The sequence below is a fragment of the Canis aureus genome, chromosome 21 (genome assembly GCF_053574225.1).
Source record: "Canis aureus isolate CA01 chromosome 21, VMU_Caureus_v.1.0, whole genome shotgun sequence".
NCBI classification, from domain to species: domain Eukaryota; kingdom Metazoa; phylum Chordata; class Mammalia; order Carnivora; family Canidae; genus Canis; species Canis aureus.
Genome location: NC_135631.1, coordinates 44,362,861 through 44,388,108, shown reverse-complemented (window position 1 = coordinate 44,388,108; position 25,248 = coordinate 44,362,861). Strand labels below are relative to the sequence as shown.

Here is a 25,248-nt window from a genome sequence, read left to right as displayed (position 1 = left end):
TAAAAGAAAAAAAGATTTTATTTATTTATTCATGAGAGACACAGAGAGAGAGGCAGAGACACAGGCAGAGGGAGAAGGAGGCTCCTCATGGGGAGCACGATGTGGAACTCGATCCCAGGACCCCAGGATCACGGGATCAGGTGAAGGCAGACCCTCAACTACTGAGCCACCCAGGCGTCCCAAAACAGAAATCTTATAGTCTCTACTGGGGGAATCTGAGCTTAGACAATCTGGGTCCTCTGGCTCAGGGATTTTCACAAGGCTATAACCACAGTGTTGTCGGCAGCCATCTCCACAATCATCTGGGGCAGGCCTGCTTCTAGGCTGTTTTGACCGTTGCCAATGGGGATCAATTCCTCACTGGCTGTTGTACTAAATGCCTTAGTTCGTCCCTGGCTGTTGGCCAAAGGTTGCTCCCAGTTCCTAGTGATGTGATCTTCTCAGCCATCTTGCCATTAAAGCCAGCAAGACAGTCTGCTAGTAAGACAGAAGTCATCATTTTTGTAACCTAATCAATTAAAGTATTCTACTCACTAGACACAAGTCAGAGGTTCAGCCCTCATTCTGGGAAAGGGCGTTACACAGAGTGTGACTACCAAGAGGCAGGCGTTATTGGGGTCATCTGGGAAGTTGGTCTATTGAATTAGGTCTTTATAAACTTCAGCCCAAAGCCATATTTCCTTTTGCATTAAGATTTTTTTCTACCACATCACAAGAAAATCTTTGACCTGCAATATATTAAGCCAAGAAATTCACAAGTCTATGAGGAGACTGCCTCAAAATAAGCAAAATTTTCATTCTTAGATATGTGTGAAAATTATAAAGTTACAGAAGCAGCAGAAATTCTGAAACATGACATCCATACATCAATGACTTTAGTACAAATCACATCAGTTTATATAAACAGGATATGTTGATTGGTCAGCACAGCACATTTTTTATGTTTTTAATGTGAATGTCTTTAAAGTATGTTCTTTCTGATTCCTTACTGACCCCTTCACTGCTCCTGGACCTTTGACAACCCTAAGTGGTTTCTCACGTAACTAACAAACCCATCACCAAATCCATAGTACTGGAACTCCCCATGGTGTCCACTTGGCAGAAGCTTTTTAGACATTTCATAAATCTAAGATTCTCAGTTTCTTAGTGATGGAGTCTTTTAGAATCTCTTTCATGTTCTTGAAGAAGACTAGCATAATGGAGGGACAGCATATAACCTTCATCGTTATGCTTAGTATAGGTGGTCAGCAAACCAAGGTAGCAGATATTTTAGGTTTTGTGGACCACATATGGTTTCTGTCATATATTCTTAATTTTGTTTTGTTTTTATTTAAAAATGTAAAAACTCGCTTAGTTCCAGGTTGTATGAAAATGACTGCAAATTTGATTTGCCATAGCAGTTTTAGTTTAACTCTGAAAGATTAGTTTTCTGAAAGTTTTTGATGTTCAAAAACGAATATACCATGTCTCTATTTTAGATGGCACATTTGTTACAAATAGTGATTCAAATTTATTTATTATTTTGTGTTTTAAGAAATTTAGTTAATATTTTCCTTTTTACTTACTAACATATTAATTGAGTATAATATTAAATGAATGAAAGGCTACCTGTCATGCCTGATACTTTGTGGGACATTTGATTTGAGAAAAATTTCTTCAAGAACTTTGAATGGATTACTCTGTTAATAATTTATCTCTTTCATTCTTTTCCACCCTTTTAATGAATTTGTTATTATTAAGATATTAGGCCTCTTGAATTGATCCTTTTTTTTATCACATTTTTCCACTCATTTTTGGGTTTTGGTCATGCTCTATGGGAGATTTTCCTAATTTTTACCTTTCAATCTTTGGATTGTCCTTTTAATAGTTCTAAGAGCTCTTTTTTGTTCTTCAGCTGTCTGCATTTATACATTTTCTAAAGTTTCATTCAGTTTACTCTTTTAACTCCATTACTTTGTAGTTTTCCCACAGATAATATTGTGATTACTGTTGTGTGCTCACATTTATTTGCATTTCCCTGCTAGCCTTCTGTGGACATAGCATGTTTTACGGCAGTCTTCCTCTTTTCACTATAAGGAAGGGATGCAATGTACTGACCGATGGGGTGGCTAATAGCTAGTTTTCTTTTATGCAGTTTTCCCCACCATTCTTCTTATTTTGCCAACATGGCACCAACTTGATTCTTAGCAAAAGTCTCCATCACTCTTTTTTTGTTAGGCAGAGGTAGTACTGCTACATGCTCATATGTTATAAATCATTTCATGAGTTCCTGGGGCTGGATCCCTAAAGAGTGTGTAGATGCCTATCAGGATTATCCTCCTGCAGAGTAACAGAGAGCATTTGTTATCTATCACTTCCTGATCCCCATTGGTTGAGGGTTCCTCAACAGGTTACTAATACCTGAGCTTTTGGTCTGCAAATGTATTCATGCAGAGTGGTTTTTGTGTCCTATGCTGCAATAATGAGAAGTCCTGAAAAGGGAGTATGGGCAGCTGAGGTATTAGTCATGTTAGTATGTCATGAGACAAAATGTTCACAGAGTTTTTTGCCATAACATGGCTAAAATCAGGGATAAGGCTGAGAAAGTGTAAGACAGGTACAAATGACATCTGATATAGGGAATGAGGTAGGAAATTTCAGGCAAAAGATGTAGAGAGACTCCTTCTGCAGATACTGTTCCCATGAGACATAAGAGAAGCTTAATAAAAGCAAAGACAGGTCCTATTTGTTGTTACCTGCCTTTACAAAGACAATAACCTATCCAAATAAGTCTCAGGTGAAAACAGCTCCTTACAACACTTAAATCTGATTCAACGGAATACATTTTAGACCAAGATATACAAGCAACCCTCTTCTCAGGATGCCTGGGTGGCTTAGTGGTTGAGCATATGCCTTTGGCTCAGGGCGTGATCCTGGGGTCCTAGGATTGAGTTCCACATTGGGTTTCCCACAGGGAGCCTACTTCTCCTTCTGCCTATACCTCTGCTTCTCTGTCTGTGTCTCTCATAAATAAATAAATAAAATCTTTAAGACAAAAGCAAAACCCTCTTCTCATTGCCATTTTTTTTGCATTACATCCTTATTTCAGGATCCACCCAATGCTGTTAAAATTCACAGCATAACAATAAGAAAGTGGGCCAGCATTAGGGAAGAGGGAAGGAACTAGGGATACATGCTCTCTTCACCTATAGCAGGGACATTTATCCTTGGAAATCTGTCATAGTTTCTCTTCTCTCTTTGGTCCTTATGATTTTTAGCATCCTCCCACAAGCACTGAAGGATCTGGACTTTAGCAGACAACTCAGAAGAGGATTATAACTTCTCAATAATTATTAGATTCAGTGTGTGCCAAAATTATGTGTCACTCTGTGTGTGTGTGTGTGTGTGTGTCTATACACTATATGTATACACTAGGGGAAATTAGTCTCACAAAGACGATGGATAAACTTTTGCTGAATAACTGCAAAACTGACACAAAATTACATGTCACTGTGTGTGTGTGTGTCCAGTAGGGGAAATTAGTCTCACAAAAACTATGGACAAACTTTTGCTGAATAGCTACATTTATAGAAAATAATAGAGGGCAGGCATGTAATGGAATACTGGAGGACAAAAGTAAAAAGAATATTTACCTCTAACTCCCACTGTTTATGAAAATCTTTTACAATACAATTTCTACAGGATAGTCTCCTTATAAAGCTTCCTTTTAAAAAAAGGAAAAAGAAAAAAATTTAAAAATTAAAAAAGGAAAAAGATACAATGTGAGTGAAAGCAACAAAGAAAGAAAATTTTAAGAATGTGGAAAATACCATCCATCCCATGTTGCTGCAGCAGCAGCAAGTTTGAAGGAGGGTGTTCTGACATTCATAGCTAAAGGGGTAGGTAAGGATTAGAGCATGAAATACCACAGTAAGTTGCCCAGGCATTATTCTCCGGGCATTCACTGAAGAGTCTTAAGCATGAAAATGATGTAATCAGTCTTCATCTAAGAAGAGTGATTGGAAATTTTGAGGAAAATGAAAATGAAGGGACAAAATGAGTAGCAAAGAGGGTATGTAGGCATCTTCTGCATCTCCTTGAGGGTTATGATGGCAGCCTGATCCCTGGCAGTGAAACTTAGTTGGAGAAGAGAGTTATGGTAGCAGAATATTTGGGATATAATCCACGACTAAGTTAAGAGTGTGGTATAAATAGTGAGGAAATAAGGAGCTAAAAGGTACAGCAGACTTTAAGCTTGAATTTGGGTGGCTGCTTGTATAGCCAGTGCATATTAGGTTATGTAAAAATGCTTGAGGAAAGAATGCAGTAGGAAGAGATTGCTTATAGAAATACTAGATTTAGATTCTCTCAAAAATTAATAACTGGTCCAGCCAGCTAGTGAAAATCTCAAGAAGGGGAGGAAGTTGAGTTGGAAATATAGAATTGGAAGTCAAAAGCATACTGATGATAGTTAAAAATGGCATAGGATGAGTTAACTTTACATACTTTTTTTGTCCATGGTTATGGGCAGAGGGCTGAGAAAATAATCCAAAATTAAAGAATATGTGATAGAAAGAGATTCACCCATAGAATTGGAGATAGAAGTAAGAAAGTAGTGTGTCTTGGAGAATAATGGCATAACACATTTCAAAAAAGGATAGCATTAACAGTGTTACATAAAGTACAGGGATCCAGTAAGATAGAAACTAAAAATGACTATTTGGTGACAATACTATTATGGACTCCCAACAAGAGCAACTTCAATGGAGTGCTGAGAGTGGAAGCCAGAATTCAGCAGATCTGAATGGCAAATACATTGCACATCTCATCCTTCAATCTAGGATCTGTGGATCACTAATTATGGTGCTTTTTGTGGGGAGGAAGGGTGGTAAAAGAGCAAGTAGGACAGAAGAGATCAAACATTTAAGAGAGACAGTGGATGATAGAAGGAAGTGCATGAGGTCAAGGGCTGGGTGGCTGCCCATCACCTAAGTAGGGAGAACTTAGACCAAAGGAAAGAAGGTAAAACTGGATAGGTGATAAATAAATTTGCAGATAGGATGGAAAATTCAGAATGAGAAAAAAAATTAAAAATACTCAAACCAACCATTGAAAGCTTTGAATATACTCTGAGTAGAATTTAACATTGAGAAGATATGTGAGGACAAGTTATATTGTGAATTTAATGGCAGAAAAGTCACGGTTTATATTAAGAAGAATCGTTGAATGGAATGAAAGGGGAAACTTACGTTAGCTAATAAAAGTGCAGATAGAAGGCCAGTGACTTGTGAAGTCAGAGCCCAGAAGTCAGGTTTTATCAGTTTGCAGAGTTGTTCAATTAAGGGCTAAGTCCCCTAGATAAAGTAGGGAAAAAAGTAGATTATTCCTTGTCTTTTAGCCAAGGGTCAGATAGTATGCAGAGTGGATAGCAGGAGAATAGAGTATAGGTAAACCCAAGGGGCTTGTAAAAAGGTAGAGAAGATCAATCATGAGGTTCAGGGCAGGTAGGAAAGCTACTAGTGAGGGGACACTTGGGTGAGACAAGATGAAGAACTGAGGAGAGGGAGGTTTCTAGGGTAAAGATAAGGAGATCCTCCAAGAAGGTCAGGAGGTGTTGGTAAGAATGTAGGATATTGAAATCTATGATTTCTAAGGCCTGAACACATTCTTCAGACCAAGATGGGACAGACTGGTTTTGGGGCTTCGGGATAGAAGATGAAGACCCAAAGAATTATTTCTATCCCATGTAACAATCTTCATCAATACCCTAGATCAATACTGGAGGATAGGGGATCCCTGGGTGGCTCAGCGGTTTGGTGCCTGCCTTTGGTCCGGGGCACGATCCTGGAGTCCCGGGATCGAGTCCCCCGTCGGGCTCCCAGCATGGAGCCTGCTTCTCCCTCCTCCTGTGTCTGTGCCTCTCTCTCTCTATGTCTATCATAAATAAATAAATCTTTGAAAAAAAAAATACTGGAGGATAAAGTAGCACAGTGGTTATCTATTTACAACTTTTCTGATTCCTGCCTCTTTTATCATTCAAGAGAAATCTGGTTAAAAACAACCATTAATGGGAGCCTGGGAAGAGCTGACTATGCAGGAGAATGGGAAAGTTAATCTATTAGACATTCCCTCAATCACCACTCAGACATAATGTGATTATGAGTGGTCTCTAGTGGGAACATTTGCAAGGTGGGAATATTGTACCACAGGAAATATCGTATTATGTACTTGTTTCAGTATATTTTAACAAAATGCTATGTGATGGAATAATCTGATACTAGGTGTAATGTTTAAAGATACGTCAAAGAGAGGATGACTTAGCCTAGAGGTTTTGAAACACTACGGAAAAAATGGAAATCTTGGGTTGTTCTCATTAACTATTGTGGATAACCACTATATTTCTCAATCTGCAAAGTATGCAAATTGTAGAATATTCACAAAAATGTTTTTGGAAAATGGTAACAAAGATGTAGATAATCTAAATGATTTTTCTTCCAGAGGAGATTATTAGCATTTAACTTGGTTTTCCATTGTACCCTTAAATATTATCCCCTACAACTCACACAGGAAGTAGAGTATACTATACTGCATTTTTCTTTTGGTTACAGGTCTGTCATCTTTCAAAGCTTTGTGAACTTTTTTCAATCTAAAAAGCATATGACCCTAGAGTAGAAATTGCTTTAAACATTCTTTTATTATTAGATCACTTTATAACATTATTCAGATTTTCTAGCCTCTTCCTTCTGGGTTGGTACTCTGACTTAGGGGGAAAAAAAGGCTAAAGCTTAATGGAATAAGGTATATTGCCAATCTAAGCAACTTTTTAATATATCTTAGACTGAGCTGGTGAAGTTCAGTAATTAGCATCATAAACACATCATTTTCTTTGCTTTGCTGGTTTAGAGTGTTTATGTACTCTATGGGTATAAATTTTTTAAAAAGTCCACCCTTGTAGTTAAATTTTCTATTCCATCAGCAAAGTTTAGTTGAATGGGGCCTAAAATATGCCTTCTGATAGAATGAGGTATCCTCCAAATTACTGACACCAAACTCTGCCGCTCAATCAAGGGTGTATACATTTAGGAAAAAGACACTGTTTGACCAGTCAAATGTAAATGTTTAATAATTTAGAAACACAAGAACACAGCTTGTTTTGATTTATTTTGCAACTTTCCAGCTCCAACCCAGCCTCAGGCAACCATGTAATCGAAGTTCCAGCCAAGTGCGACATTTCTTTTTTTTTTTTTCTTTTAAGAATAAGGGGAAAATAAATATTAAAATTTAAAAAGGGCAAATTGAAATTCCTTACCGTCTCAGGGTCACAGAAAAAGAATAGAGATGCAAAGTAGGCCATCATGAACCTAAACCAGTGGGTGGTACAAGAACTGATTGGAAAGCTAGTGACAGACTTTCAGAAGCCTTCTGTGTGTATGTGAATTAACTCCCCACACAATAAATTCCTTTATTTCAGTTTTTCTAACTCCAACATATTGCTCAATTTTTCCCCAGTCACCAAAGGAGATCTTTGTTTACATGTTCTGTCCTCTACTTCAAATTCACTGGAACTAAATCTGAATGCATCTCTTCCAACCCAACTCTCACTCCTAAAGATAACTCAATAACACAGTTTGCCTTCCAAAGAAGGGTAGATATTCAGTGAAAAAGGCTATACAATGTGTATTTCCCTGCTTTCCAACTCAGTGGGGCTTTTTTCTTTGCAGAAGCCTATGGAAGATTAATTCAGTGAGACTGAGGGTAGGGCATAGTGAGCACAGAGGCAGACATGTGATTTCTGAAGGAAAATCTCTTTAGACTAATTCACAAGGGAGAGAGAGTTCTAATGTTTCTCTTGTGGTTGTGTTGTGCTTTACTGCACTTTGTAATAAACGCTCTGGTCAAAAGACCCAAGTTCTGATGAAGTGGCACAAAACTGCATGTCATCCCACAGCCTCAGAAAGGAGGTCTCTCTGTTTTTATTTTAAGCATACCATAACATGGGATCCCACCAGTCTTTGAGAACTGAAATATAACAGCACACAACTGTTGTTTGGATTGCCTGTAAACCACAAAAGAATAGCCGCAATGCCAGCAACTTTCCTTCTCAGCTCCAGCCAAATGTTCTAAAAGCTGTATCCTGGAATTCTAATGTGGAATATCATTGATTTCTGGGGGGGGGGGGGGGGGGGGGAGTGGTTTTAGAAGACAATGACTGATTAGTTCTAATGCAATGTATGGTAATAGAAAGTGCCTTAGATAGGAACTTTTTTTCCACCCCAGTAACTAACCCTGCAATTGAGGTCAAATCATTTGGAGCCCTTCATTTAACAGATGAGAAAATTAATGTTGATAACAATGAGTTTCCTTATCTGTAACTGAAAAAAATCAAACTTTGAATATCATGGTCTATAAGAACTTTCTAGAATGCTAAACTCTCCCTTTTTGCTTTGGGAGGGGTTGTATCATTGATGTAAAAAGTATTAGTTACTTAATACCCTCCATTTTAAAGATATATGACTTCTCAAGAAATTATTTTTCTTAATTCCTAGGGAAATTAATCAATGTACTAATTTTTTAAAATGATTTCCTTGGCTAATTACTTCTAGAACTGATTGACTAGAGGGGATATGCAGTTCTACTTCCTGGGAGATCAGAGATTAGGATACAGGTACTTCTCAATTACAATGGGATAGAGTAATCGAATTCCTACTTAAAGGATAATGAAGCAGGACTCAGAAATTAGACAGTAATCAGTTATTATTGCCACCAATATTCACTAGACCTCCCTCTCCTTTCCCCAGAGGACCAGAGCAAGGATGGTGGCTTTAGGGAAATTTGAGCCAAACCTTGGAGATAGGCTGCTTCTAGGTTGGTAGAAGGGAGTTGGGAAGCAGTAGAAGATGATGCATAGTTTATTTCAACTTTGACTTTGGGTTATTTATGAATTTCTTTTTGTTCAGATTAGTTGACGGTTGAATATATGTCTGTATTACTCTATGTCCAGAACAAAATGGAAATTTACCAAGGTTGTTTCTGATCTAATCGTTTGATGATCCTCAAATCCATGCTCAGCATTTTCTTCATATTTACTCTTTATCTCATATCTGTACTTAAAGATACAGAAATATTTTCATGAGTAAGAACACTGGCATATAGTGGGATTATAAGAGAAAAATATTTTGCAGAAATGGAAACTTCATTTAAATATCATTTGTTGTTCCACAGCATACTCCCCTAGCTCTTAGATGGCAAATAATAATCACATCAATTATTTTTTACCAAGAAGGGATTTGGGGATCATCCACTTGGCATTGAACTACTGAGGATGCTTCAAATAGTCCACATCAAATCTCTGAAGCCAAGGTGATTGAATCCAGCAGAGTAATTCTATTGAACAATAGAGAGATTAATAGGCATAAAGTTCACTGAATCCAGATGAACCATACTTTTGTAACAAGGTCGAGTGTTGCCATAAAGGAATGTTGTTCTACTTTTTTTTTTTAATTTTTTTTAAATTTTTTTTATTTTTTATTGGTGTTCAATTTACTAACATACAGAATAACACCCAGTGCCCGTCACCCATTCACTCCCACCCCCCGCCCTCCTTCCCTTCTACCACCCCTAGTTCGTTTCCCAGAGTTAGGAGTCTTTACGTTCTGTCTCCCTTTCTGGTATTTCCCACACATTTCTTCTCCCTTCCCTTATATTCCCTTTCACTATTATTTATATTCCCCAAATGAATGAGAACATATAATGTTTGTCCTTCTCCGACTGACTTACTTCACTCAGCATAATACCCTCCAGTTCCATCCACGTTGAAGCAAATGGTGGGTATTTGTCATTTCTAATAGCTGAGTAATATTCCATTGTATACATAAACCACATCTTCTTTATCCATTCATCTTTCGTTGGACACCGAGGCTCCTTCCACAGTTTGGCTATCGTGGCCATTGCTGCTATAAACATCGGGGTGCAGGTGTCCCGGCGTTTCATTGCATTTGTATCTTTGGGGTAAATCCCCAACAGTGCAATTGCTGGGTCGTAGGGCAGGTCTATTTTTAACTGTTTGAGGAACCTCCACACAGTTTTCCAGAGTGGCTGCACCAGTTCACATTCCCACCAACAGTGTAAGAGGGTTCCCTTTTCTCCGCATCCTCTCCAACATTTGTGGTTTCCTGCCTTGTTAATTTTCCCCATTCTCACTGGTGTGAGGTGGTATCTCATTGTAGTTTTGATTTGTATTTCCCTGATGGCAAGTGATGCAGAGAATCCAATCATGAAATGGGCAAAAGACATGAACAGAAATCTCACAGAGGAAGACATAGACATGGCCAACATGCATATGAGAAAATGCTCTGTTGTTCTACTTTTGATGAAAAAGGGGATGGTCATTGAGACAAAGATAGAGAGGAAGTTCTTTCACATTAGAGGTTAGTAAAGAAGGTAGGAGGGTAGAGTGGTAATTGTAAGCAATTACATGGCTGTGACTAAAAATCCCTCCAAATTCAACCACCCCAGAAATTTAGTGTGGATCTTGTAAAAATGTCTTTATATGTATACTCAATTAGTCTCATAAATAAGACTGAAGTCATGGGGGTACTCAGGCCTACAATGGCGCAGAATTATCATAGTGGAAAAGGATACTAAGGAGAGTTTTCTTCTCCCTGTGGATAAATGATGGATGGCAATAGTGGTTGTAGGTCACCAAACACCAAAGCTTTTTTTTTTTTTTTTTTGCAGTGGTTTCCTGCCACTGCACCTGTCCGGGACTCAGCAACAACATGAAGCAGCAGGAACCCTACCTGGGTGGCTGTGTTCCCTGTGTTTCAATAGCGACACCGTGTGGCAGCAACTGTAAAAAAAAAGAATGGCTTCTGCCACTGAGGGAGCAGATTTTCTGGTTCTTTCAGCCTGGGTAAGCATCACTGGGTGTTTTGGAGTTCTCACAGGAAGGAGAATCCTTGAGAGAGAAGGAAAAGAAGGATTGCATCCAGATGGACCATGGCGCTACCTGAAAGGGAGCCTTTTCTTTTCTTCAAAATGGAGAAGACAGAGGGGCACTCCTAACTGTCTGCCTTCTGGAATGATGTCACTCAACAGAGAAAATCAGGATAACCAGTTTTAGGGCTCACAAAGATCCAGTGTGAATGGCAAAGCAAACCAAACTACATGCCTACCTAATTACCACATAATTTCTCTGCAGCAAGGGCCTTAGAGTAGAAACTAAAAGCTTGGCCTTTGCTTCAGACTTACCTGGGCTTAAACCGACTTCTGCCACTTACTGTGTTTGACTTTGGAGAAGTTATGTAAACTCTGGGACACACCTTTCTTATCTGTATAATATGAAGGAAACAACACACCTCATAGAATGATTTTAAGAATTTAATGCATGAATCTATATCAAATGCTTAGCCCAGTACTGGATTCAGTCAACTGACATTTGCTGTATGCTGTTGGTTTTTTACCTTTTTATGATGTCTTGCTGCTTACCTTGCTCTAAGCCTCCTTTACTTTCATTAATTCAGTATTATTTCCATAAGGTAGTAACCAGATCTTAATTTCTGCCTTATTTCTTCTCTTTTGACTTTACATCTATATTTCTGAAATACACTTCAGTATTAAGTTATATTTTTCTTGGGTTTGGTTTGGTTTTGTTGAATAAATAGCTATTGCTTGAGACTTTCCGGTACAACTATAATGTACAGATCACACAGCTAAACAACTATAGAGGCCAGATGGGATTATAAGTGATTAAAGCAGACAAGATGAAAAAAATAAGCAGGGCCTCATGTGAGAACACATGCTCTCCTTATAGAAAGGATTTGGTAGAGTCAGTCTCTACCGGCCGTTGGCAGGTAGAGAGGCAAGAAATACAGTTTTATAACATGGAACTCTCGAATCTTAAACATAGACCAGTACTACAAATTTTTGAAAACATCTTGGGCCAATCAAAACACGTTTGTGGGTGAGAGTCAGGCCTTGTCAGTTTGCAACTTCTAAGCCATCTTCCTGGGTAAATACAACTTTGGATGAAGGCCACCTAGTGGTAAAAATGATAATTAAGAGACAGTAAGTAACTTTTACACAGGGTTTATAGTTTATTATTATAATGCTAAGTATACATGGTATTGGTGTCCTCTGATCTTTTCCTAAATAATTACCCATGGATGCTTGTGGAGTCAGTTAGTTTTAGGAATCTCTTTTATCACAAGCTGTGATATCGTAAAGGTGGCTGGCTAAACACTGCCCCAGAATTGTAAGCCAGTAAGATCACTTACATTCCATCATATGCGTCTTGGGGATTCTAGTCTTATAAACTCTGCTGTCTGAAATCACTCTCTAAGCCTATGTCCTAATTTTTACTTTGTCTAGAACTGGTATGAGGTGGGAATGAGGGAAAAGGGAAGAAATGATGAGTTAATGATGAGGAAGAGGGTAAAAATTCAGGCTATCTACCATTTTTGCTAGTTCCTTTTCCTCTCTTTTACTGAATACCTATTCCAACTTCTGAGATTAATTTTTCTTATAAAACCATGATATCTTAATTTATTTCTTTGTATCTTAAAATATTCCTTAGTATATATGTTAGGCCCATAATGATGACTTTTCAATAGACCAAAGGTCACAAACTATGGCCCATTGGCCAAATATGACCTATCACATGTTTTTGTAAAAAATAAAAGTCTTACTGGAACACATGTATGCTCATTTGTTTACGTAATGTCTGTGGCTGCTTTCTTACTACACCTGCAGAGTTCAGTAGTTGTGACATATAGCCAAAAATATTTATCTGGCCCTTTACAGAAAAATTTTGCTGACTTCTGCAATAGAATGTCTTTTGATTACTGAATGCATGGTATATATTTTATTACTTATAATCTTTCTGCATATTCATATTTTAAATGTGTCTCTTTTAAATAGAATATTGCTTCATTTTATTGAATCCAACCTTAGTTTTTATTTTGCATTAAATATTTTGCATTATTTAACTGCCAAATTCAGTTTAACTGACATATTCGTCATTTATTTTTGCCATCTTATTTTGTGATTTCTGTTTATCTGCTTTTACTCTGTGCTCCATTTTCCCCTCCTTTCAAGCTTTAGTAGATTGTTTTATTTAAAAACCCAATAACACTTTTAAAGCTTTTGTTCTATTTCTCCTTGTAAATAAACAGTCTTACATTTTATTTTATTTTTTTAAAGATTTTATTTGTTTATTCATGATAGTCACAGAGAGAGAGAGAGAGAGAGAGAGAGAAGCAGAGCGAGAAGCAGGCTCCATGCACCGGGAGCCCGACGTGGGATTCGATCCCGGGTCTCCAGGATCGCGCCCTGGGCCAAAGGCAGGCGCCAAACCGCTGCGCCACCCAGGGATCCCAGCAGTCGTACATTTTAAACACACACATGCGACTCTGGAAAGTTGAATGTTAATCAGTATTTTTATTCCTCTCTCAAAATACTTTAAATAAGTTGTAAATAATAATTATAATACTTTATGTATAAATTCTTATTCATATTTACCCCAATATTTGTCAGCTCCTTTATTTACCACTGATTCTTGCTTTGAAGTTCTTTTTTTAGGTTATATTTCCTTCTTCTGGAAACATATTTCTTAACTGATGTTTCAGGGAAGGTCTATCATATAAGAAATTGGAGTTCCAGAAGGGAATAAGACAAATGATAGGAAAAAATTAGTATTTCAAAAGATAATCTTTCCAAAATTGTATAAATCTGACCAGAGATAAATAATATAATCAAGAAATGTATAAAGTAAAAAAAAAAAAAAAAAAAAAAAAGAAGTGTATAAAGTCCAAGCAAGGTAAATACAATGAAAGCCACACTTTGACACGTCAGAATCAAACTGCTGAAAATGAAAGAAAAAAATCATTATAAGTATGCAAAGAGAAAGGGGATCCCTGGGTGGCTCAGCGGTTTGGTGCCTGCCTTTGGCCCAGGGCATGATCCTGCAGTCCCAGGATTGAGTCCTGCATCAGGCTCACAGCATGGAACCTGCTTCTCCCTCTGCCTGTGTCTCTGCCTCTCTCTCTTTCTGTGTGTCTTTCATGAATAAATAAATAAAATCTTTTAAAAAAACTGCATTACTTTTAAAACAGTAACAATATGGTGGACAGCTGATTCCTTAACAGAAATGATGGAAGCCAGAAGACAGTGTAATGACACATTTAATGATGAAAGAAAATAACTGCTTTAGAAATATCTATTATTTATAGTTGCAAAAGAAATAAAGAGTTTTCAAATGGACAAAAACAGGATTTACTATCAGCAAAAACATTACAATGAACACTACAGGGGATTCTTAAGACAGAAGTAAAATGATCCCTGACAAAAGAACAAAAATGTGAGAAGGAAAAATATCAGTGATATTGGAAAATGCATGTATAAATATAAAAAAATTATAATAAAAACTAAATAGCAATATTTGGGGATTTTAACATGTAGAGAATTAAATGCGTAATAGTAACAAAATGTCAGAGGATGTTAAAAGAAGTTTAAAAAATCATAACTTTTCTCATTGTTAAATAGAGTAAAAACTATTATATGAGATGATAATAAGTCTAAGTTTCAAAGGATGCATATAGTAATTTCTGAGGTAACTATATGTATATATAAATATATATAGCATGTGTGTGGATAAATAGAAATATATAGTGTAACTATACCTATACCTATCTATAAACATAACTATGTATCTATATGTAAATATATTTAGATATATGAAGCTACATAAAATATATACATCTATTCCTGTATTTACATACCTTACAAGTTAAGAGAGGGAAAATTAGAATAATAAGATACTTGATCAGTGAAACATAAAACAAATTGTATAAATAGAAAACAAATAGTTGGTAGATATAAAAGCAATATTATCAATAATTGCATTATGAATATACTAAATATTCAAGTTAAAAAACAAAGATTTCCATACTGAATAAGTAAACAACACTAAACTATATGCTCCTTAAAAGATACAAGTTTTATTTTTTTTATTTATTTTTTATTTATTTTTATTTTTTTTATTTTTTATTGGTGTTCAATTTACTAACATACAGAATAACCCCCAGTGCCCGTCACCCATTCACTCCCACCCCCCGCCCTCCTCCCCTTCCAACACCCCTAGTTCGTTTCCCAGAGTTAGCAGTCTTTACGTTCTGTCTCCCTTTCTGATATTTCCCACACATTTCTTCTCCCTTCCCTTATATTCCCTTTCACTATTATTTATATTCCCCAAATGAATGAGAACATATAATGTTTGTCCTTCTCCGACTGGCTTACTTCACTCAGCATAATACCCTCCAGTTCCATCCACGTTGAAGCAAATGGTGGGTATTTGTCATTTCTAATAGCTGAGTAATATTCCATTGTATACATAGACCACATCTTCTTTATCCATTCAAAAGATACAAGTTTTAAATGTAAGAATATAAAAAGATTGCAGCAGGATAGAAAAAGATATTCTTTGTATACTTTTAGTAATATCAGATACAATGAACTTTAGGGCAAAAAATGTTAATAGAGTCAATAACAGACATTTGATTTTGCTAACCACATAAATCTACCAGAAAGAAAACAATTCAAAATTTGTTTGTACCTGGTAACTAATCACTTTACAACAAAAATTGGCATAATTTAGGAGAAAAGATAAACTCATAGGTACAGTGGTGAACTTAAACATGCCTCTCTCAGTAGCTGATAGACCAACCTTTAAAAATTAGTAAGCATATAAATATCAGAAAACATGATTGACCATATTGACTAAGTGGCATATGCAGAAAACTGCACCCACCAATGACAGTATGCACATTCTTTTCAGAGCATATGAACAATTACCAAAATTGGTCATGTGCTGGGCCATAAAACAATTTCCAACAAATTACAAAGGATTCAAATCATTCAGAGGATGTTCCCCTACCACACTGTAGGTACTCTAGGAATCAAAAGCAAAAGGTAACAATAAAATATATAGTTACCCAAATATTTAGAAATTTAATAACATTTTTTCTTTTATTAAAATGTTTAATTTCAAAGAAGGCAAGACAAAAAAAAAAAGAGAAGGCAAGACAACTTGTTTTAAAAAGAATAAAACATTACCAACAAAGCATCCAACCAGCTACCAGAGAACTTCCTTTCTAACATTGACTTTCTGAAATAATGATTCTTTTTTTAATAACATATTTCTAAGCAATTTCGAGTAAAAGAAGAAATCAGAACGAACAAGAAAAGAAGGCTGAAAATAAGTTATCTAAGTATCTATTTTAAGAATATAGAAAATGAACAAGTTAAACTCACTTTTAATTAATTAGAAAACAAATGCAAACTAGAAAATAGGAAATAAACCAAAAGTATCCTCTTTAAAAAGACTAATAAAGTTGATAAACTTTGGGGAGAGAGATCAATGAGAAAAAAAGAAGAGAAAGGCAGAACTTATTAATTTCAAGAATGGATGAGCACTGGGTATTATGCTATATGTTGGCAAATCGATCTCCAATAAAAAATATACAAAAAAATTTTTCAAGAATGAAAGTAAAAATGGTTTTATCACCAAACAATATTTGTGTACCTATCTATTCTTTGGCTAACATTCCACAGTCTTGTTCTAGTTTTACAAGTTTTGAATAAAAGTAGAAAATAATCATCTTAACATGTTTTTTAAGACACTTTGACTATTCTTGAATCTTTGCATTTTCATAAATTTTAGAAACAGCTTGTAAAATTTTACAAAACGACCCTGGTGTATTCATTGAGTTTGTATGAATGTATGAATGGATTTTGAGAGAAATGACAAGTTTACAAGGTATTGAACATTTCTACCCATGTATCTTCCATTTCTTTAGGTCTTATCTGTTTTTAAATAATGTTTTTCTCTATAGAGAATTGCACATCATTTGGACTATTCATTTTTAGGTATTTTATATTTTTAATTGTATTAAAATTGTAGATTTTGCAAAATTTTATCTTGTATTTCTTGGCGGTACAGTATGTGGAAACACTTTTTAAATGGGGATGTGACAATAATCACATTTGATATTTAGAAAAAACTGTGGACGATGTGGAAAGTATATTAGAAGAAGAGCAAAGTTGGAGAGCAAGAAAATATAGTAGCTTTCTGCATTACATGTGATGTAGTCTAAAATAAAATTGTGACAATGCAAAAAAAATAGTTAAAAGGGAGATATTCATAGCTTGTGTGACTATTGGACATGAGCTGAGGGAGAGAAAGGATCCAGAATTACTCTAAAATCTGGAGGGATTATAGTATTACTCACAAAGGTGGAGGAAGAAACATTGGGGCTTGAAAGAAGAAAGCCAGACCTAAAACTGGAACTCATTGAGTTTAGAATGGAACATCTAGGTAAAGCTCTCCAGGATTTAGCTGAATTTAACATGGGTATGAAGTTTAGAAGAGAAATCTTAGCTTACATTATTATGTAAGTGGTAGGTACAGATACCTACAGAGGTTCAGAAAATTACTTAGGAAGTGTGTAGGAAGAGAAGCAAGCTGTCAGATGTAGAACCGTAGATACATCAATATTTAAGAGATAGGCAGATAAGTTAGAGCTTAGGCATAGGATAAAGGCATAAGATAAAGAAGTAGGAAGAAATTAAGAAAAAAAAAGGCCAAGGTAAAGGAAAGATCAGTGTCAAACACTGCAGAAATCTAGTTACAAAAGAGTTGAAAAGTTAGAAAAAAATCTTTTGAATTTATCACAAGAAATGTCATGATGACCTAGGAGGATATATCTAGCATCTTGGAAGTGAAAGGCAGATAATGAATCTTAGTCTACTCTGTAAGCCACCATGAACTATACTTTTAAAAGAACGAAAGGGAAAAGAAAGATCAAATAAAAATCGAGGGAGAGAAGAGCCAGTGGCTATTTTTAATGTAATAAGCATGAAAACAAACAAACCAAAAGTATATATCACTAGTTCTCAAAATTTAGCATGTGCAAATATATTGTCAAGGACACTCAGATAAAAGAGATTTCTGAGTTCTGCCTCACAGAATTGCTGATTTAGTAGGTTTGAGGTGAAGCACTGGAATCTGTTTTTAACTAAATCTGCCAGGTGAATGTGAGATGTATATTGGAAAGACCACAATTTTAGAAACACTTCAGGAAAGGGAAAGTAAACAAGAATAAAACTGATAGAGGTTTAGAAATAAAGAGTTGGCTGGTCAACTTGCATGTTACTGACAAGAGGTTATTGGGATTATTTTCTGATGGGACTAGCATGTCACTAAAGCAGGCCTTTTGATATATTACATTTTTTAAAAAAGCAAAACAGAAGTTTAGATTTTATTTTATTTTTTATTTTTTATTTTTTTTGAAGTTTAGATTTTAATCCTGTTGTAGGGTTTTTCTGAGTCTTCGTTTTTACAGAATCACCCATTTGCTTTGGCTGTCTCCTTCCTATCTCTGCTCTATGAGGTCATGGGGACAGCCCTGGAGTCAGAACATTTGTCATTTTGTATCCTAGTGTCTATTCTGAGTGTGGGATGCTCCTTTCCATTGTTAAGATTCCCGAGGAGTTACTTTTTCTTTTATAATAAAAAGCAAACCCCATCTTCATCCCTAAAAAAAAAAAAAAAAAGAATAAAACTGATAAAACCTAGCACATGGAGATATGGGAGGGATGGGGCCTAGGGAATTAGGTGCTAGAATAAGCATTATAAAGGAAAAATACACTTTTTCCTCCAGGACAGGAGGGAAGGAGCAAAGTTTGCAATAGATGCACCTGTTTGTTGTAAGCATATGAAGATGAGTGAGTTTTGTTCTGAAGATTTCCTTAATTCTCTTTAAAATAAGCAACAAAATCATTAGAAACAATGGACGAGGCTGAAGAGTAGAGACATGAGGAAATAATTTTTAAATGACTATTTTCAGGGAATGGAGAAGAGACAGGATGCTCGTGAGCATGACGGCATTGCTGGACACTAAGGCCCAGGCGATTCGCAGTAACCGGTCTCCCCTTCTCTCCCACCAGTCTATACTAGGTATTGAATGGCTCTAAAGTTAGAGTGTTTGCAACATTCTTGGAAGAACAAAAAGGTATGCTGATTATGCCAGTTGTCGATTTATTGTCTTTCATTTCCAAATCCACCCTTCTTGACCTGCTTTGTGATACTGGGGCTGCGCCCTATAAACATTTCTCCGAGCCAGTGGACACAATGCAAAGCCTTGTCAGGAGAGTGCTGGACGGACACTCTAAGAGGAAGGGAGCTTCTTCTCCTTACACTGATGCTTTCCTTCTTGATCTTGAGGCACAGCTGCTGAGGATGGCTTCCTTGCCAAGGACACTTCCTGGACGTGGGCAGCTTCTTGATCAGTGGTGTGCTGGACCCCAGTGGGTGGCTTCTTGGCAAGTCTCATCCATGCTTGAGGATGGAGTGGAATGCTCCTCTCAGTTTGCTTCTTTCTTGAGCTGTTTCCCACAGCCCAAGAGCGATGAGTGTTCTTTACACTGCTTATTTTTTAGAGTTCTCTTTATCCCTTTTGTAGCTAATCCCCTGTTACTATGTTTTTATGTTAAAATTGCCCTGCTCACAGTAATCACTGGTATCATTTTACCTCCTTACTTCATCCTGAATGATTACACTGATTGAGAACGTTTCCTTTGAAAACAGCAATTTGAATAAGTTAAAATCTATATTCACAGAAGGTTGAATAATGAGACAGATTTTTGAGGGTAAGATGAGGCAGGGAGTTCGGTCAACTTGAATCATTGCTCCCCGTGCTCAGTGACAAATATTGGTTTGTTTGAATGTAAAGACGAGTGGTTCACTAAGAAGAAAAGTAAAAGGAACTATTGAATCTCCACATAAGACATCTGGAGAGCCATTATTGTGGCTAATAGTTATTGCAAAAGTACATTGTTATACATGATTTTCTTCACATCTTAACAGTGACAAAACATCTGCACAGATTTGCCTCTTTCCAACTTGCTTGAAAGTTCACAGGATATATGAGATGTTTTGACAAATTATATTTAGCCAGTTGTTTTTATATGTTAATAAAATATAATTTTCTGCTATGCCAGCTCCAAATCTACTCCCACTTGCCCTGCTTTGTGATACTGGGCTGGACCCTGTAAACATTTCTCCTTGCCAGCTGGACGGTATTAGGCCTTGTCAAGAGAGTGCTGGAGGGACACTGTAGAGGAAGGGGCTCCTTCTCATAGTGGTGCTTTCACCACTTAATTTTGAGGATAGTACTTAGGACACATATAAAGCTCTACTTTTAATTCGTGACTGCTATAGGAAAGGAATATTCTTATTTAAAGAAAAATCTCCACTTAAGTACTTATTTTCTATCTTTAGGAAAGCAAAAAAGAGAGTTAATGCTTTGTTGATATGCATTATCAGCATTTTTCTGGCCATGGGTGAACGCTTTATTCATTCACCAAACATAATTGCACACATCACCATTAGATACCAGGAATGAAGAGATGCAGAAGTCAAGATCACTGCCCTTGAGAAAATCTAAAATCAAACAATTACTTTTTTTAACATATTCTAAAATTCACACTTTTCCCCACATTTTGACACTTAATGTCTAAAATTGGTAGCCCTGAGCCATGCCAGCCATCTAGCTGATGGCATCTTACCCCTTTATAGTTACTAAGGACCGGGATGCAGTTGGGAAATCATTGTCATTGCCTGCATATGGGTGAATTTGGGCTTAGCAATTCACCTAGTCATGTCAGTAATATACCACTAGTCGAAAGCCTGGTGGAGGGAGAGAAAAAATGGACAGAATAGAATCCCTCCCTCAAAGGAACATGAAACAAGAAAGACATTTCTCTGACCAGAAAGAGACTCCTCTAGGGTTCATAGTGAGAGGGAAAATGAAGTGGGATACCTATCAAGTATGAAATTGATGGATTAAAGACTCTCCATTACTGATCAAGCATGCTACTTTTTATTTAATTTTGTGGACAAGCACTGGGAGAGCAAAAGGAAAAGCTCAACAATAAATATAATGACTTTGTTGCTGTGTCTGATGGCATGACTAGACAGCTTCAGCTCTGAACACCTTAGTCAGCAAATATTAAATACTCATTTAAAAAGTAATGTGAGCCCTAATTATTTGAAAATATTCCACTGATTCCTTCTGGTAGACTTTTTAATGTCAGCATCAAACACTTGAAAAGCAGATGTTGGTAGTCTGGAAGAAAAGCCCGGACACAAGAGTGGACCCTCTTCTTAGCATGTGATGTAACAACACATCTCCTGATGCCCCAAAGGTGGTATGAGGGAAAACATGGGCATCGACATCTCTAATTTGGAGGAGTTGAACTCTGAAAGGGAAGAAGTTTTAGGAATGATAAGCAACTTTTTTGGTAACATTTTCTTTTCTTTTTTATAATTTATTTAAATTCAATTTGCTGACATATGTATAATACCCAGTGCTCATCTCATCATGTGCCCTCCTTAGTGCCTGTCACCCAGTCACCCCATCCCCCACCCAACTCCCCTTCTGCAACCTTTTGTTTCCCAGAGTTAGGAGTGTCTCATGGTTTGTCTTCCTCTCTAATTTTTCCCCATTCAGTCTCCTTCCTTCCCCTTAGAGTCCCTTTCAGTATTTCTTATATTCTACATATGAGTGAAACCATATGATAATTGTCTTTCTCTGATTGACTTATTCCACTCAGCATAATACCTTCCAGTTCCAACCATGCCAAGATAAATGGTAGGTATTCATCCTTTTGGATGGCTGAGTAATATTCCATCGTATATATAGAGACCACATCTTCTTTATCCATTCATCTGTCAAAGGACGTTGTGGCTCCTTCCACAGTTTGGTTATTGTGGACATTGGTGCTGTGAACATTGCGGGGCAGGTGTCCTGGCATTTCACTAAATCAGTATCTTTGAGGTAAACACCCAGTAGTGCAATTGCTGGGTCATAGAGGGTAGCTCTATTTTTAACTTCTTAAAGAACCTCCACACTATTTTCCAGAGTGACCACACCAGTTTGCATTCCCACCAACATTGCAAGAGGGGGTTCCCCTTTCTCCACATCCTCACCAACGTGGTAGCATTTTTCATTTGATATAAGCATGAGAGTTACATATGATAAAAATCTGGGTCTGAATATGTCCCAAAGAGCTCTTTCAAAGAGTATAAATTTAAAAACATAACATGATAGAATTGGCAACTTTTTTCTTCCTAGTGGTATATAAAACGATGTATTTTATAATTGGTAGCATCATGGTTTCAGTGAAATGTGGTTCATAAAATTGCTATATAAAGAGATGACATAAAAAATATGAAGGGTTTCTTTGCTATAGACTTGGAGCTTGTTATCACATATTACTAAACATCGATTAACTTTTAACCTCTGGAAGAGACTAGATAAATATTTTACCAAGTGCTTAGAAACAAATTTCTCTATTTCCAATCCCCCATTTCTTCAGATATATTATTTCTACATATACATTCTTAGAAGCAGAGCAACTAGATTGAAAATCTAGTATGGAAAGAGTAACAAAATTCCATAATTCACATAATTGGTATTATATTCTGGAACTTTTTTGGTAAATTCGTCACACTTCCATGCAACACTTCTAAGTCTAGCTTCTGTTAAATTCTGACCCATGCCTCATTCCTTAAATAGTGAGTATGGATAGAGAGAGAGCTTATTTTTGTAGACTCACCTGTGAATGACATTGAGCCTGTTAATTATATAGCTCTTTCCATCCAAAGAGGCAAAAAGAAAGATTTCAGTGATGCTTACGGGATATTTATGACATAATGAATACCTGTATTTGCAGTGCACGATAGGTTGTGTAGTACACCAGTTCCTTTTGAACCAACAGTATGGCTGTCATAGAAGAAAGGCTCAGGGCACAAACCTAACCGTTTGGTTTTCTGCAGTCCCAACCTAATGTTTCTTTCTTCTGTCCTTGCTTATTTTACCCTCATTAGGTTCATACAGAGTTTAAACTTATTCCCCACCCAGAAACCCACAGGAATCAAGCAAATGTGTTTTGATGGATTTTTGTAGTTTCCTTTCAGATCCAGATGTTGGACAGTAGCCACCTTAATAAAAACACTTGCTGCGTGAGGCAGGTTAAAAAGAGAAGGAAATCTGAAGAAGAAATCAATTGGGAAAAAACTATGTTCAGCATATCCGCAAATTAGAAATTTTATTGGTTGCTAAATAGTAACTCAAAATTTGAATTCTATAATCCCTGGAAGTGACATTGACTTCCACTCACCGAGGCTGACCTGGCTTTAGCCACTGCTGAGTGCCCAGTCGGCCAGCAGCAGGGACTACTAACATTCAGACCCCAGTATGACACCATGCTCTGGGTTGACTGTGCATTGAAAAAAGGAAACAGATTTCTGTAAGATTAGTGGTCACTGCTTCCAGAACTGATATTAATTCAAGGAGATTTGAAATGTCACAATGGTCCTCCAGTGAGAGCAGGGACTTACAGAGATCAGGAGAGCAATGGAGTTTCAGCTCAAGTCTTTCTCACAGTGGGTCCAGTAGGTCTTTGAACTCATCCTCTGGTTATTTCCCCAGTGCCAGAAAACGTAATCAGACTAATAGGCATAATTCGCAAGTAGCAGAATCCCAAACAATTTCAAATATTAGTGGTATTAGAATTGCCCTGAGGTCTTATTCAAACACAAATTTCTGTGTTTCTGATCCAGTAGGGCAGGAGTAGAATTCAAGAAGTTGCATTCCCAACAAGTTCCCAAGTGCTACTGCTGCTGTCGGTAATAGTGTCAGCCTTCGAGAACTACTGACTTAAGCCATGATATGATTAAATATTTTTATTTAATTTCTTACCATAAATATTAAAGACCACCGAGATGCTATATGGGTCAAAGAAAGGTGTTGTGAGGGACTGAATGGATCAGTGTAAGCATCCAGCCAATATAAATGATGAGAAAATTTGGATATTGTATCTGTAGATATATAACCAATGAGGGAAATCTGCACAATTCAGGAATTAATTCTTAAATTTTGTTGTTAAGAGAGCTTTCATTAACTTTGAAATAAATGAAACTTTTTTCAGTCTTTCATTCTTTCTGCAGCATGAAGATCATCTAAAATCAGATGAACTAGAAGTGGAAGCTTTAAAAATAGTATATTGCAAAATATTTTCTTTTTCTTTTTTTTAAAGATTTTATTTATTTGAAAAAGAGACAGACATAGAGAGCATGAGTGGGGGGGAGACAGAGAAACAGGCTCTCTGCTGAGCAGAGAGCCTGACACAGGGCTCAATCCCAAGACTCTGGGATCATGACCTGAACCGAAGGCAGAAGCTTAACTGACTGAGCCACTCAGGTGCCTCATAAAATATTTTCAATAAGGGTTTGATAAAGAACTATGTATTAGTTTCTTAAGGTTGCCATAACAAATTAGCACAAACTGGTTGGCTTAAAGCAATATAAATTTATTTTCTCACAGTTATGAAGGCCAAAAGTCTGAAATCAATGTGTCAGCAGGGCCACACTCCCTCTCAAGTCTTTTTTTTTTTTAATAAATTAATTTTTATTGGTGTTCAATTTACCAACATACAGAATAACACCCAGTGCTCATCCCGTCAAGTGCCCCCCTCAGTGCCCGTCACCCATTCACCCCCACCCCCCGCCCTCCTCCCCTTCCACCACCCCTAGTTCGTTTCCCAGAGTCAGCAGTCTTTACGTTCTGTCTCCCTTTCTGATATTTCCCACACATTTCTTCTCCCTTCCCTTATATTCCCTTTCACTATTATTTATATTCCCCAAATGAATGAGAACATATAATGTTTGTCCTTCTCCGACTGACTTACTTCACTCAGCATAATACCCTCCAGTTCCATCCACGTCGAAGCTAATGGTGGGTATTTGTCATTTCTAATGGCTGAGGAATATTCCATCATATACATAAACCACATCTTCTTTATCCATTCATCTTTCGATGGACACCGAGGCTCCTTCCACAGTTTGGCTATTGTGGACGTTGCTGCCGTAAACATCGGGGTGCAGGTGTCCCGGCGTTTCATTGCATCTGAATTTTTGGGGTAAATCCCCAACAGTGCAATTGCTGGGTCGTAGGGCAGGTATATTTTTAACTGTTTGAGGAGCCTCCACACAGTTTTCCAGAGTGGCTGCACTAGTTCACATTCCCACCAACAGTGTAAGAGGGTTCCCTTTTCTCCGCATCCTCTCCAACATTTGTTGTTTCCTGCCTTGTTAATTGCCCCATTCTCACTGGTGTGAGGTGGAATCTCATTGTGGTTTTGATTTGTATT

General features: G+C 36.9%; 1 long non-coding RNA gene across 1 annotated transcript in view; it reads left to right on the top strand.

The window, feature by feature from the left end:
- Positions 1-12,674, top strand: part of LOC144293007 (uncharacterized) — a 55,975-nt gene extending 43,301 nt beyond the window's left edge. Inside the window, exon 3 of the long non-coding RNA XR_013360437.1 lies at positions 10,717-12,674. This is a non-coding gene — a long non-coding RNA (uncharacterized LOC144293007). The remainder of the gene's footprint in view (positions 1-10,716) is intronic.
- The last annotated feature ends 12,574 nt before the right edge of the window (positions 12,675-25,248 follow it).